The sequence below is a fragment of the Ailuropoda melanoleuca genome, chromosome 3 (assembly GCF_002007445.2).
Source record: "Ailuropoda melanoleuca isolate Jingjing chromosome 3, ASM200744v2, whole genome shotgun sequence".
In the NCBI taxonomy this organism is placed as follows: Eukaryota; Metazoa; Chordata; class Mammalia; order Carnivora; family Ursidae; genus Ailuropoda; species Ailuropoda melanoleuca.
In genome coordinates, this window is record NC_048220.1 from 112,438,168 (window position 1) to 112,447,778 (window position 9,611).

A 9,611-nucleotide genomic window follows, 5' to 3' on the forward strand; every position below is an offset into this window, starting at 1 on the left:
TAGCCAACATGATCATGTGCTCAAAATAATTCTGGAAACACCAACAGTTCATTTTGTTAGTATTTCTATTGCAAGCCTGCCCCAGTGGTGCCCCAGAACCCTCACTGTCTTTGCCACCTTTTTGTCTTGTGACTGCATCTAGCAATAACTAAGTCTTATTTGGAGTGGCTTTGAGGTATGCTTTGTGCACTTTTTTCTGTCTCCCATGCCTATCTCCCTTATACTTTAATTGAAAATACCTAGTGAAATCCTGTTTATTATATCTATGTCCCCTTCTGGTGCTGCAGAAAGATGCATAATTTTTTCCCCTGACATTCTCTACTCTTGGACTGTCATTCCATATGCAATCTGTACCTTTTTCCTGATAGAATTATCTTGCCCAAGTTCTCAGTCTAATCTTCAAAGACACTCAATTAAAATTGTCTTTGCTTAAAAGGAGTCAGGAGAATACCCCTGGGAAAGTATTTCAGTGGGAAGGGCTCATTAATGTCCATGAAGATGATGAGGCCCCAGAGAAATGGAGGTCAAGTGGTGATGCTTAACTGCAAAACAATTTCTGTAATGACCAAAAAGGTCAAAGGGAGATCCAGTGGGCTTTGCTTACCCCACACAGAATTGTGAAGATGGCTAATGGAACATGGTGTCCATACAGAGAGTAGGCAAGGATGTAAGAATGGAAGAACAGGAGACTGAAGGTGGTTAAAAAGTCACAATCTCTTGCTCAGATCCCAGACTTAAGCCCATCTTCAAATCCGGAACCCATTGATGGAAGAGTTGGTTGGTTGACTAAGAGGAAGCAAGATAGAACGCCATAGCAATGACACATTGTGAAGATTCCCCCAGTTTTCCCCTAAAGGAATCTATGGCTATTTACTTGGTGATTTTACCCTCAGGAAATAAGAATACCCAAACATTCTGAAGAGTATTGGACATAGTGTCTGAGTTGATACCCAGAGAACCAAAACATTATCATGGCCACCCTGTTAGAGTAAGGGCTTATAGGAGGTGATAAATGACTTTCTGGTACGTAGCACCCATGGCCAAGTGTCCCCCCACCCCCTCTCTCAGGGACCAGCTATACACTAGGGGTTACATTTCTCCAAATGTTTATACTTGAGCGATGATGCCACATCTGGCACAGTGGGTGAAACCAGAGCTTCTATTTCGGTAAGTCTACAGTAGTCTGAGGTCTATAGTAACTGTCCTAGATTCATCTAGATTTTGCAGGGGTAGAATGGCAAATTAAATCTAGATATGTGTGATGGTTTATTTTATGTCAACTTGACTGGGCCATGGGGTGCCCAAACATTTAGTTAAGTATGATTCTGGGTGTGTCTGTGAAGATGTTATCTAGATGAGATTAACACTTGAATTAGTAGACTCAGTAAAGCAAATAGCCCTCCCTCATGTGAGCAGATCCCATCTAATCACTTGAAGACCTGATTGATTGAGCTGGGATGTTAGTCTTTTCCTACCTCTGGACTCAAATTGAAACACCAACCCTTCTTGGATCTTGCTCCTGATGGCTTTCAGAATGAACTTACATCAGTTCTCCTGGATGCCAGGCCTTTGGATTCAGACTAGAACTACACCATTAACTCTCCTGAGTCTTCAGTTCACTGACTAAAGATTTTGGGATTTCTCAGCCTCCGTAATCATGTGAAACAATTCTTTATAATAATTCCCTCTCCATAGATAGATACATAGATATACATATATATTCAATGCTTTGTTTGAAATTCATCCGTGAGTTTGCACCAAGGTTACACTTCGCACTGGCTGCTGCTAGTCAGTGACTGGCAAGAAGACTAAGTAAAGCAAGACCCTTTCTTGGAGATATGGGGCTACTTTGACTGGCAACCACGGCTCAAGGAGTTATTTAGCTTTGTCAAAATGTTCTTAGAACTGCACATCAGTCTAAGACTTTTCTGACCCAAGTTTTATATCACAGATGTTAGACTCTTATCATGGTCTATCAGCTTTCTCAGCCCCCTTTACATAATAGGTGTTTTTGCCCAGGAAATCTCCATAACATCTGATTGCATCTTGGTGTCTTCTTCTTAAAGGCCTGAACTGAAGAAGAGAGATTGCCGTTTCAATTTTGACTTGGTTTGGATTCTCCCCAAAGCAGCACTTGACATAAATTCTTGGGCTTAGTTTATTTGAGAGATGATTCCATTATGCTGGAGTGGGAAATCAGATAGACTGAGAGACAGGGAAGGAGAAAAAGCCAATATAAAGATCATAGGGAGTGCTATACTGGGCAACTGGGACTTAATTCTGCCAGAACTTCCTGAGGAAGGGTATAAATACTTGCCAGAATTTTCTTCCTGAAGGCCAGTAACTGAATCATTTACCCATGAACTGCTATCTCCCATTTTCTGAGGGTTGTCCACAGTTCCAGGCTGTGCTGCTAGGCTCCTGCACATCAAAGAACACCCTAGGGCAGAGTGTAAGACTTGGGATGCATGGGAGAGCAGAGACATTGGTTATCAAAAAGATAATTGAGAAAAATTCAAAGAATTCCCAGTGCCTTGTGCAGACTTGGTTATCAGTAAGTATTGAATGAATTAATGGATAAATGAATGAATGAATGGATTGTTAAAGATTATTTACTTTAGTAGTTCTCAAGTACTGTGGATGGACGGTATCAAATCACCTTTTCTTTTGAATATTGGTGATTCAGAAGACCTGGCATAACCCAGCATTCTTGTTTTTAGAAAAAAATTCTCTGTGATTTAGAGGCAAAGCCCACACCAATCTCATTGCACTGATCTATGGATCCAATTCTATCAACTAATGGTCATTTCTCTTTGCTTCTAGTGGAAGGTACCTTGTGATATGTTCTACCAAACAACCAATCTGTAACTTTTTAGGTTTTGTATGTAAAGCTTTTACCCAATTTGGCACTTTTCATTTGTCATTGATTGAGGATAGTTCTACAGATAGAAATAAAATCTATTATTATTTATTTAGATAGAGACTTAATAGTTTTCCATTATGGATTAGTACTAAATGAGAAAATGGATTGATTTAAGTTTCACATGTTTTCCATTTCCCAGGTGGGAATTATCAGGAGTCCATAATTACAAGCCCACTGTAAATACACCTTAAATCTTCAAAAGAGATGTTTCAGTACTCGTGGGCTATCAGAGTGCAGATGGGCTTAAGAGAAGACACAGACATGACAAGAGTCCAGGCTTTCAACATTGCTCAATTTCACTTCTGATAAGTTTTGATTCTCTCTGTCATCTAAATGCATAGCCCAAGACATAGGAAAGAAGGCTGCTACAATTTTAGAAATTGAAGTCTTAAAGGGTAGGGAAAATAGATATAAGAAAAAGGGTTTAGGAATTTTGAGATATAGAAACATAAATTCCATTTGTCCTAGAATCTCCTGGGCACACATTTTTGTTTAACACACATGGTGAAGCAGCTGTTTTGATGTCATCTTTTGGCCATTCAGACACACCCTCTTCTGGCATTCTTCCTCAGGGGCTCCATCCAAACAATTCCATGTGTAAATTAATATGTAAAATCAAGACTTTTTTTTTTTAATCTCTTTCAGGCTGCACCATTTAAGAACAAGATGACATTAATAGTGGAGCAGGAAAAAAGATGTGACCCATAAACATCTTAGCATTGCCTCTGACTTAAGTATATTTTCACATTATAAAATACCGTAGACAAATAAAATTCAAAAAATTCTACAAAGGAGCAAGAGGAAGATAAAAGCCCTTGCATTTCTACCAACCAAAAATAATTAAAATTTTTGGTGTTATTTCTTTGTATTTGTATGTGCTTATTGTTTTGAATAGTGTGTTAGGTGAATAAATGAATACATGAAAAAAATAAGTGATGATAGATAGATGATAGATAGATAGATGGATAGATGGATAATGCCATTCTCCTATTTATAAAATTTTAGATACTTTTTTCACTCAAGTATAACATAAAAAATTATTCATTGAAAATCCTTTATGGAAATAATTTATGATTCTGCCTCACATTCTGCTATCTGTATATTCCTAATATTCAACCATTCCCATATTGTTATCTAGATTTGTTTTCTCATTTTTTCCTGGTGTCAACACCATGTCATGATCATATACATACAGAAAGAGGGTTTTTTTCCTATATCAATTGTTACTTCTTTAATTTTATAAAGGAGGAATTATGGTGTCAAAGAGTTTGAATGTTTTTGTATTTCTTGATGTGGTATTTTTAAACCCTTGAGGAAAAGCCAAATTAAAGAGAGAAAATGCACACAAAGATATATGTGGATTCTACAGTGTTTCTGTTTTTAGCATATAATTGTTTGAACTTATTCTGGAGTAAAGGACAAAGAAGAGCAGGGATACACTATCTAAAAGGGTGTTCATGCTAAGCGAAATAAGTCAATCAGAGAAAGATAATTATCATATGCTTTCAGTCATATGTGGAATTTAAGAAACAAAACAGAGGATCATAGGAGAAGAAAGAAAAAAATAAAACAAGATGAAATCAGAGAGGGAGACAAACCATAAGATACTCTTAAGCATAGGAAACAAACAGGGTTGCTGGAGGGGAGGGGAATGGGAAGATGGGGTGCCTGGGTAATGGACATTAAAGGAGGGTACATGATGTAATGAGCACTGGGTATTATAGAAGACTGATGAATCACCCACCTCTAGCTCTGAAACTCATAATACATTGTATGTTAATTAGTTGAATTTAAATTTTAAAAAATAAATTAAAAAATAAAAATAAAAAGGTGTTTCCCACTGGAGAGCATGATAGCACCATGGTGATTTTTCTCCTCTTTTCCTTTTATTCTCTTTCGTCTTCTTGAATTATCACTTTGTTTAAGAAGCAGCTGTGAACTGTAGGGCACAAATGGAAAAATACTATCCATTTATTCACTCAACAAATACTGAGTAACTACTATGTGCCAGGAATCATTCTAAGTACTGGAGATACTGAGGTAAAGGGAAGGACTAAACCTACTGAGGAATAAGGAGAGTGTGAGGCAGAGGATTTAGGAGGGTCATGTACAGGAAATAAGTGATCTACTGCTTTGATTTTAGAGCTCAAGGAAAACCTCTCCATGGAAGACAAACTGAAGCTTGAATAGGAAGGGCAAGTTGGAATCAGTCCTAGTGATTTTAGAGAAAGACCATTAAAAGCAGGATGAACAATGAATACAAGTTTTATCAGTGAGAAGCTCGCTCTGTCAGAGAAAATACAAGAAGGACAGTGTAAGTGACATCTATCTTTGCCTTCAATTATAAAAATAGGGAAACATAACAACATACTATTTGAAGTATCTGCTATTTTATCACTAGAAATCCTGTACACTTTGATATTAAGTTATAGTTTTTATAGGTATATTTAAACAATATTTATGCCCATGAGTACTTCTAGATTACAGTAGCTATTATGTTTTTGCTAAGTATTATTGTTTAATGTTTTAATAAAATAACATATAAATTGCTATAACATTTCTTTTAACAATATTTTGATGATTATATAAACATAATTGCTTTTCTTTTCTAAACTTTGTGCCTGTAAAACGTTATTCTGAGCAAGAGGTCAGAGTTTAAAGGATTCATGGCACAAAAAAGGTTATGAACGCTGGTCTGAAGGAAAGGAGAAGGACTGTGGAAATTTTTTCAACCACATCATAGAGAGAGGGTGCATCATTAGTCTACAGCTTCTTCGTGCCAATGAGTCAATTAACCCAAATCACCACAGCAAAAATTAATGCCATGTGCTTTTTTCTTCTATTTTTAAAAAATAGCCCTTATGTTTTAGAACAGTTTTAGGTTTACAGCAACATTGAGCAGAAGGTACAGAGACTTCCTGTGTACTTCCTACCTTCACTCATACGTAAGCCTCCCCCACCATCAACATCTCTCACCAGAGTGGTACATTCGTTACAACTGATGGACCTACAATGACACATCAGAGTCACCCCAAATCCATAGCTTACATTAGGGTTTACTCTTGATGTTGTACATTACGTGGGTTTGGACAAATGGGTGATGCCATATACCCACCATGATAGCATCCCACAGAGTAGTTTCACTGCCCTAAAAATCCTTCGTGCTCCACCTATTCATCTTTCCTTCACCACTAACCCCTGGCAACCACTGACCTTTTTACTATCTTGATAGTTTTTTTCCTTTTTCCAGTTGCCATATAGTTGAGATCGTGCAGTAGGTAGACTTCTCAGATTGATTTTTTTTTCACTCAATAATATGCTTTTAAGTTTCCTCCACATCTTTTCATGGCTTGGTAACTCATTTCTTAATCATATTCCACCATCTGTACAAACCAGTTTATTTATCCATTCATCTTTTGAAGGACATCATGGCTGCTGCTAGGTTTTGGCGTCAGGAATAAAGCTGCTATAAACTTCCATGTGCAGGTTTCTGTGTGGACATGAGATTTCAACTCTTGCCGACTTGTATAGTAAGAGTATGTTTAGTTCTATAAGAAACTGCCAAACCATCTTCCAAAGTGTCTGTACCGTTTTGTATTCTTACTAGCAAAGAATGAAAGTTCCTGTTACTCCACATGCTTGCCAGCATTTGGTGGTGGTAGGGTTCTGGATTTTGGCTATTCTAATAGACATGCAGTGGTATCTCACTGTTTTAATTTGCATTTCCCTGATGACACACGGTGTGAAGCATTTTTGTGTGTGCTTATTTGCCATCTGTTTATCTTCTTTATTGATTTCATAGTTTATGAAATGCATATTTCTTGCCTAGCAAAGGAACTTTTATTAAAAGGTGGTTGGTAAATATTTGTTTGGGTAGTTGGCTTTGTGGCAAAGAATTTAGAAAATCTCTTAGATGGTTTTCCAACTCTAGTGTTAGTTGCAACTCACTGAAGACCTGTGATAAATATTAAAATGTTTAATTATTTAAATAATTAAAAAATTCCTTTAGAAAGTAGTGAATAGTATAGACTCATAGTAAACACTTCCAGCAGACATACTTTATTAGAGAGCCATAAAACATGCCATTAAATGAAAAGGATAATTCTCAGCCTTCTCACTGTCACTTTGCAGTTGCTCAGAAATCTTTAAGAGGGCTTCACCCTTCATTAGATGAAATCCCAACTGGATCATTGTGATGTGACAAGTAATTTGGCTTCTTCAACCCTGTCAACACAGGTAGGACACTGGATGAAAATTGAATTATTGTATACCAACCTCCGTATCTCAGTTTATTTTCCCTGGGTAAAGTGCAAGTAAGAATTTCCATTTACTCATGGTGCAAAAATATTCCTTTAAATTGATTAGAAAAGTCTTTGCTAATTAAGTGATCCCTGGAGTCACCATTTTAAGTGTCTAAAGATAATTTGGTACAACATATTTAGCACTTGCCCAGAAGATAGAATGCACTTATTTGATAACTGAAGAGCTTGAACTATGCATGCTCTAATCAGAAAAGCATGACATTTGCATTTAAATTTTACTCTCACAGGTCAGGATGAAGAAATAATTATGAATATGCATGACTAGAGATGTGTAAATGTCATTATTTATTTAGTAATCTTGAAAACACTTGCTGTGATCCTCTGTGTAGATTTCCAGTACATTCTATTACCTCAAAAATAATTGAAAGACTTTGTTATGCATAGATCATATTCTGTGTGTGTGTGTGTGTGTGTGTATAACAAATATGTATACATAACAAATATGTATATATATCAAATATGTCTTCAGAAATTCCTGGACATTCAATGGATTGCAAATGCTATTTTCTAGAACTTCTAGAATTTTATTCTGCATTTTTGACATTTTATTGACACATAAGTGATCATATTTTTATCAATAAAAATGTTTGTTTAACAATAGTTTTAGGACCACAGATAAAGTATGAAGGTGTACAGAGACATCCCATACACCTCAAACCCAATTTCCCCTATTTTTTTAAAAAGATTTTATTTATTTGCATGAGAGCAAGAGAGATTGAGAGAATGAGTGGGAGGAGCGGCAGAGGGAGAAGCAGACTCCCGGTGGAGCAGGGAGCCTGGCGTGGGTCTCTATCGCAGGGCCCTGGGATCACGACCTGAGCCAAAAGCAGATGCTTAACTGACTGAGCCACCCAGGCACCCTTGATTTCCCCTATTATTAACATCTTTATTACTATACTTTTCACAACTAATGGAATGATAATTACACATTACTATGAGCTCAAGTCCTTGCTTTATTTAGACTTCTTTCGTTTTCACCTAATGTCTTTTTCCTGTTTAGAATCACATTCAGGATACCATGGTGCATATGGTCATCATGCCTCTGTTAGATTCCTCTTGGCTGTGACACTTTCTAAGAACTACTTTGTCTTTGATGACCTTGACTGTTTGGAGAAGTACAGGTCAGATATTTTGTAGAATGTCCCTTAGTTGGAATATGTCTGATGTTTTCCCCATGATTAGAGTAGATTTATGAGTTTTTATGTGGATGACCCCAGAGGTAAAGTGTCATTCTCATCACGTCACATCAAGGGTAAGTATTAGCAACATGACATCACTGCTAATGTTAACCTTGGGTGGTAGCTGTCAGGTTTTTGTACTGTGTCTTTTCTCCCTTTCTATACTGAACGCTTTGGAAGGCAGTCACCATCAGCCACCCTTAAGGAGTGAGTACTTATGTTCCATCTACATGACAACAGAGCATCTACAAAAATTTTTTGGATTCTTCTGCAAGGGAGATTTGTTTATTCTCACTATTTATTTATTTGTTTATTTTTTACTAAGTAATTTATTTATATAATTATGGACTCAGATATTTATATTATATTCTGGGTTATAATGCATTACTACCATATTTATTTTGTTGTTCAAATTGTTTCATCTTTGACCAATGGGAGCTCTTTCAGCTGGTTTTGGTGTCCTTTGTACATACCCCCCTCACTGTAGTGTTTTGAGTACTTTACTTTCAGGTAGTATACAATGATCCAGACTCATCTTGTGTGTCTCCTGCTCCAGCTCTAGAACTGGCCATTTCTTTAAGGAGCCCTGGCTTATTTTATTGGAGGATGATATTAGAAATAGAATTCGGGGGGCGCCTGGGTGGCATAGTGGTTAAGCATCTGCCTTCAGCTCAGGGCGTGATCCTGGCGTTATAGGATCGAGCCCCACATCAGGCTCCTCCGCTATGAGCCTGCTTCTTCCTCTCCCACTCCCCCTGCTTGTGTTCCCTCTCTCACTGGCTGTCTCTATCTCTGTCAAATAAATAAATAAAAAATCTTTAAAAAAAAAAAAAAGAAAGAAAGAAATAGAATTCGGGCACTAGGTGTGCTTGTTGCTCCTGAGGTATTGTTTCCGGACCCTCATAGTTGACAGAAAAAAAATATACGTGTGTACTAACCTGTGTTTGTATACATATTCATAAGTATTTTTATATGTATTCATCTGAATCTATGTTAAGCTCAACATGCATTCATATTGACGTCTCCAGCTCTAATTCTATATTACTCACATCATTCGACCTTCCCCTTGATTGTTTGTAGCCCTCCATTCTAACAGTGAGAGCCATGACTTCTCCTATTTGCTATACACTTAATTATTCAATTCTAGTACACATGTACAGTGACTTCAAAAATCTTATTCTTTATCCC